Source organism: Cupressus sempervirens, chromosome 2 (assembly GCF_028749045.1).
Source record: "Cupressus sempervirens isolate cs-2001-9-10 chromosome 2, ASM2874904v1, whole genome shotgun sequence".
NCBI classification, from domain to species: Eukaryota; Viridiplantae; Streptophyta; class Pinopsida; order Cupressales; family Cupressaceae; genus Cupressus; species Cupressus sempervirens.
In genome coordinates this window covers 605,255,455-605,262,868 of record NC_143119.1, presented here as the reverse complement: position 1 = coordinate 605,262,868, position 7,414 = coordinate 605,255,455, and positions in this window count along the sequence as shown.

Genomic DNA, 7,414 nt, shown 5'->3' with positions numbered 1-7,414 from the left:
TAACAGGTGAATCAATTTTCTAAATCCTTTAACAAGGTAGACTTAACAATTTTTGTATAAATCTCTTAACAGAGTGCATACTTCATTGTATGTTTAACCTCTAACAAGGTGGATCTAACAATCCAAATTGCTCTTAATAGGACAGATCATCAGAAGTGGTCAATGTAAGCCCTAATAGGCCAACTTTATAGTACAGTAGTGAAGTTTTGTGGGTATCATCCCCACCCCAATTTTACTTTCTATTTGGAAGGTTTTTGGGTCACCAAAATACTATGCTCATGTGTTATGAATGTTTATCTGTTTCATGCATGCAGTAAATTAGATGAATGAATGGTGAATGATTTATATGGTTAAGTACTGAATTTATCTAAATTTTTGAGGTTAATGATTCACACCTCCCCTCTCAGTAACCTAGCTAGTCTTGATTATTTCCAACAATTGGTATCAGAGCTCTGTGGTTCTCAAGATAAAGTTTGACAGCTTGAGCAACGATCAAAGACAATGGAGATATTCAAACTTGATAAAGCTATTGATAATCAAAAGCTAGATCTAGAAATGGCCATAACTCAACTCAAGGAAGCAAAAGAACATCTTTCCCAATCACTAAAAAGAAGAAAGGAACTTGCAAAAGAAATGAAAGACCACCAGTATGTTGAAGAAAAGATTGAAGAATTTTTCCCATCAAGCAATTCAGATGAAGCTAATGAAGCAATCAAAGAACTTGAAAAGAATGACTCTCTGCAAGAAGAGGTAAGAAAATTGAAAAGAGAACAAGAAGTTTAGTCAATAAGAATGTGTGAAATCTTGGAACAAAAGAATAAGGAAAGTGAAGACCTGGAGGCAAGGAACAATGTAAATCAAAATCAATCCCTTCAACAAGAAAGTATTATCAATCAGCTCTCCAATGCAAATGAGGAAATCATGAGTCTAAGATCTGAAAATAAAAATTTAAGGAATGATCTAATCACTAAAAGACAGATCAATGAAAAATTGAAAGTTGATCTAATCTCTGAAAAATAACTCAATGAAAGTAGGATGAAATCTCAAGTAGATATGGATCAATTGAATCAGCTAAGTGAGGAGAATCTTCATAGGCAAAAAGGTAAAGCAAGACTTGGATACAAAGAAGAAGGTGAATCTTCCAAACAATGTGCCCAAAGGAATGAAAGACCTACTTGCAATCACTATGGTAAGTTAGGTCATACATCAAACAAATGTTGGAGCAATGGAAAGGAAAAATTCAATGGCAAATGCTACAATTGTAGTCAGCATGGTCATAAAGCTAATGAATGCAAGGAGAAACCAAAATTCTAAGGCAAATGTCACAAATGCAAGAAACAAGGTCACAAGGCATTTGAATGTAGATCCAAATCATTCAATCCAGCTGAACAAATTGTCAAAGAAATATTTGGTTGGGACTACAACACTTGGTGTAGATGTCACTATTGTGGAGAATATGGACACATTGGCATAGACTGCACAAGGAATCACTTGAGAAAGAGAGATTCAATAGTAAGATGTTATACATGTACTAAAATTGGTTACATAGCCAAAAGCTGCATGAATATAGGAAGAGATGAAGATGAGAAGAAGGCTAAAGTTGACAACATCAGGAAGCAAATAAGACAGTAGTGGATTCCCAAATCTACTGAGTAGAACAATTCAAATGATAGCAATGTCACTCAAGAAGTGGGTGACTCCACCATTTCCAATTAGATTTATGAAGAAGGAACTAGAATTATATCATCAAGAAAAATCTTGAGTAGTTCCAAATGGAAGAAAGCAAAAGATCCAAATTAGTATTTCAGATACAAAGGGAACACATGAGAGTAGGTCTTATCGAGCAAGGTTAGACTCAACCAAGCAAGGTCAAGAGTAATGAAAAGTTTGTTTGATCATTGAATCACAAGTTTCTACTGAGCTAGTGAGTGGATGATAGTCTGTCACACACTACATTAGTATGGTACCTAGCATTAATGGTGAATTTTTAGAATTTGACTTCATTTTTCATCACAACTTCAGTATTCACAGAGCTAAGAGATTTCTAGGTGCACACAAGCAATTCAAAGCTATTTCAAAGAATTTGTTTGAAAAATTTCTTTCACTTATCGAGCAGCAATGGAAACTAGGAGTACAAGCAATAGAAAGACAAAAAGAGGTTCAAAAATGTTGGTTAAGGGTGTGGAGTGGAAAGCACAAAACTTCAAACTAGTTCCAGTAGTTGCGGAGGCACTCAACCCTAATGGAGCTCAATCCTAGATTCCACTAAAGGTACTGTTAATTAATGACATTCACACTCATTTTAAGTGTTCTATTCAAGAAATTGGAACCCTAGAGATGGATAGTGCATTAGAGGAAATGTGTGTTGATGGTTCATTAAAACTCGAGCATAAATATCTTGAAACAAAAGGATTGACTCATATCACACACTTGCCAAGAAGCTTTCAGATTAAGTGGATTAGATACATTCTCAGTCATGTGCACAATGGTCAACTCTGGTTAGAGCAGCCCATGTTAATAATCAAGAAGATGATTCACAAGATTAGTGGTCTCACCATGCTGAGTAAAGAAAAATCTAACAAAACCCTAGGTCAGGATGAACCCTAAGAAAATTGTAGTTGAGTGGGATGGCAGAGGTTTGAAAATTAGCACTATTTCTGATGTGGAGTTAAGATTTGGTATTCATGTAATTGCTCACAAAATTTATAGCTCTAGTCATTTGAGTAGTGTACCATGTGAGGCAGTGGATTTAGCATTTAAGGTTGTGAAGAAAAACATGGAATATAACTTGTTAGAGTTACTGCTAAAACAATTGAACAAGAATATGGATAGTATTAGGACATCAAAGAACAACCCTTGTAAATTTGGCTCTTTATTGACATGTCTTTTCTTTTATGTGCAAAAGTTTTTCCCATCTAAAGGTTCTGTTGTGTGGAGAAAAGATGTTCCTATTCTGTATCAGATAAATGAGTTCATTGCAGAAATGGGTGTAAATTGTAATAATATTATGGATAATTATTTTTAAGATTTCAAGGAAAGAATGAACAATAGGTTTAGGATTCTACCAAAACTTTTTGAGGTTTATAAAGATGATGTGTGTTTCATGGTTGACTGTGATAAAGTTTACATTCAGGCAGTTAGGCCCGGAGTTACATGGGTAAAACCTCTACCATATGAGGTCAATATTGATGAAACTAGAGACATCATTGAAACCTTGGTGAATGAAGTTGTAGATCCCAAGCAACCAATTTTTGGTACATATGATTTGGCCAAAGCAAGATTTGAGCTTGAAATCAAGCTACCCTAGGAAATTAGTGAAGGAAAGAGAAAGATAGCTAAGATAAAAATTTCCACTAGCCCTCTAATGCTTATTGAGGGTAAAGGAGAGGATGAAGAAGAAGAAGAAGGAGAAGGAGAAGAACAAGAATCAGAGAAGGAGGTAGAGCCAGCCAAGAAGAAGGGTAGGGTAATCATTACCAAGCCACCAAAGGCCTCCACAACTATTTTCATTAGAAGAGGAAAAGGAAAAGGTGAAGTTGTGCTCAGCAAGCTCCCACTTACCTTCTAGGAAAGATTGAAATAGATGGGAGAAGGAGTAGGCATCACAAACTTCAAGGCTCTAAAGTTTGAGACAAGGACTACTGCTGAGAAGATGCAGATTGAGGAATTGGTACTCACCAAAATGGGAAAGTGGAAGTACTCCCCTGATAAGATTGCTCCACAAATTTCAAAGGAATTATTGGAAAGATTGCAGCCAAGGTGGGAGTTAGCTATACAAATGGAAAAAGATATATATGAACAATCTTGAGGAAGCTACTGCCAAATCTTAATGATGCAGAATTAAGGATAACCATGAAAGAAAATGAAGGTAAAATGATGATTAGATTCCATACATGTTTTATTTTAATCAAAGATATTGAGAATGTTGTTAAAGATGCAACAAACATGTGGAAGAACATCTATCATCTACATAAGCCCAGTGATGACCTAGTGGAAATCAAGGATGATGAATGTGACAATGATGATGAAGAGGATAACACTCCATATGTTACATTTGATGTTGAAGACTATCAAGAATTAAGGGTTGATGATGAAGAGAAAGAGGAAGAAGATGAAGAGGAAGATAGAGAAGAAGATGAAGAAGATGATCCAATAAAAATTGCAACAGAAGTCATCACTTCCCTTCCTCATTCTCCACTTAAATCTGCTACATCATTAGGATTGGAGATAGCTTCAACAAGTATGATTAGTACCACCATAGATATATCATCTACACAATCATTAGTTGCTACCTCATAGCTCCAGGTATCTATAATGGAAGTATCAGTCAATTCATGTACCAAGCTGTAGCCCTCTTCATCAGCTCCTGAGCAATCTACTTCAGCAATATGCACAGCTGCCAGTTTTCCAATTGTGTCAACTTCTTCAACACCATGTACAATAAGTTTTCTAGAATGTTCTATAGTTTTTTCAACTATAGCTTTAATTGTACCAATTTTTGTTCCAGTTAGTTCTTCAATTATAAGTATTCCAGTGTGTATACCACCTATTGGTACTTCATTTTTGGGAAGCACATCAGTTTTGGATACAGTTAGTACCTCTCTCGGTTTTTCTTTAGTTGGGCCAATTCAAGTTTTCACTGGAATTCCAGCTACTTATACTATTGTTTCCATTTCTAAGTCTAAAGAAGTAAGTTCAGAAGTAAAATCAAAGAATCCTCTAAAACTTCTTCTTACTGGCAAAGCAATTGATGAAGACATTGATTTGGACAAGGAAATTGTTATTCCTAAGATAGATCTGGACACTGCCATAGCTAATGAAATGATATTGGTCAATCAAATTTTAGAGAAAAAAGCAAGGCATAAGCAGCTTAGAGATGAGAGAGATAGAGAGTACACTATAAATGAAAATGCCAAAAATATAATAACTAAGGCTATAGGTGTTTATGTGGACTCATCTCAACACATTTTGTTGCAATTGGAAGAAGCTATGAATAAGTTCAATGCGGATACCTCTGGACAAGAAAAGCTCATTGAGAAGGTAGAGAAAAAGTTTTATAATAAGGTACTTGAGCACATTGCCATTAATCAGGTAGAGTTATCTTCAATTTTGAGCAATCTTGAACAATCTTTCACCAATGTAACATTTCTTTTTGGCAAGCTTTGTGATGTTACCTAGTATACTAAGGATATCAAGGAGAAATTGAATAAGATTGATGTTGATATGAAAGAAAGTGCTCAAAAGCTATAGCTTGACCATAGTTGAAGCTCAACACATCACATGAAGGTGAAATTTTTGTCAGAAATGCAAGCAAAAATACTAAGAGAGTAAGCCAAGATCAAGTCTATAGTGATTGATATACAAAATATGATCCTTCTAGTTATGGACTCAATGTAGAAACACATTGCATATTCAAAAACATTGGTCCAGGATAACAATTTTTCCATAGTAGATCATATGATTAAACTTTCTACAGAAGTTCAAGTGGCACTCTCCACTTGCAAAATTTTGCAAGACAATTGGGAAAAGACATTGGCTCTTATTCTCAAGGTACACTTTGAATTTCTCTTACATTTTGATATCTCTATTTGAATGTTTTGCATATCTCTTTGGCATTATTGTCAAAAAGGGGGAGTAAGCGATAGAAAGAGATGATAAGAGACTTGTGGATAAAATAAGGGAGAAAATATATTGATATATGTACATATGAATAGCTATGTGTATATACTATGCCATATGTATGAGGGAGACATGTGAGATATGTGAAAATGTATATACAATAGCTTTACAAAGATCAATTTTTAAAAATAAAAAATTAGTATGTCAATGTACATAAGTTTTGGCTCATAAGTGTTTTTGTCACTAATGCCAAAGGGGGAGATTGTTGGCATTATGTTGTATTTGTCATTAGTGATAACACTTATTCAATTCTAAATGGCTATCGAGCTCATTACTCAATCTACAATTTATACCGAGCATTCAGTGGTTACCTAGTAAGTTCATCACTTAAGTAGTTCACACTAAGCATTCCTAAAGCTATCGAGTGAGTGTGCAGTTCAACAGTTTATACCAAGCCTACAATGTTCATCAAATAGATAGTGGTTATCCAGCTTCATAGTTCCTACCGATTTATTAGTTTGTGTGATGTAAAGCTAGTTTCTACTAAGTGATGGATGTGTAGTGTTTATAGAGTGACAACAAGGTAAACAAAGGATTCAGTATCTATCAAGTGACACTATATCTACTGAGTCTCCAATATTTATCGAGTTCCAAGATACATTGCGTGATTAGTATGGACTGAGCTTCTACTTCTACCAAGTGCATGATGATGTTGAGTAATGTAGTGGATGCTGAGTATCAGAAGGTCACCAAGTTAGGTTGAAGAACCTAAGTTTTCTACTATTTGGCCAACTTAATAATGTTTTGTTTACTTGTGTTTTAGCTGACCTTGTAATTGTAAATATTGGAATGGTATATATGTAATGTATTGTATCATTTGCAATGTATGGATGAAAAAAAAAAGAATGATATGTAATGTAAATCAATAGTAGAGTAGATTGTTCAACAAGGTTTACAAGGAGTAGCAAAGTCATATCAGTCATAAGAGGTGATTTGTATTTCAAGGATCTAATTAGAAATCTAGTTATAAGTCAGATCTACTATTTTATCTTGATAGGTGAATCAATTTTCTAAATCCTTTAACAAGGTAGACTTAATAGTCTTTATATAAATCTCTTAATAGAGTCTATACTTCATTGTATGTTTAACCTCTAACAAGGTGGATCTAGCAGTCCAAATTGTTCTTAACAGAGTAGAGCATAAAAAATGGTCAATCTAAGCCCTAATAGGCCAACTTTATACTATAGTAGTGAAGTTTTGTGGGTATCATCCCCACCCTAGTTTTACTTTCTATTTGGAAGGATTCTGGGTCACCAAAATACTATGCTCATGTGTTATGAATGTTTATCTATTTCATGCATGCAATAGATTAGATGAATGAATGGTGCATGATTTATATGGTTAAGTGCTGAATTGATCTAAAGTTTTGAGGTTACTGTTGCATTTTGTGCCCCTGCCAAATATTTGAATTTTAAATACTGCTGCCTAATGGTCACTTCCTGGTTTAATGTTATTTTAAATTATCCCAGGAATATTGAAAAAATTAAATAATTGAACATTATGATGTTTCTTTCTTGTGCATTTTAATGTTTTCACGAGCCCGCAAGTTCCTCATCGTCAGACCTCAGATAGATCAACAGTTGGTGCCATCTCGCTATGGGAAGTTGCACGATCCTTTGCCATAGCAACATAGCACCTTTTGCCATGTGTCAGGTGGGTTCTCCTTTTCCCTGCTATTTCTCTGGTGCTAAGTTTTGTTCCATCCATAGTGGGTGCTATGGTGCTATCAAAAAAT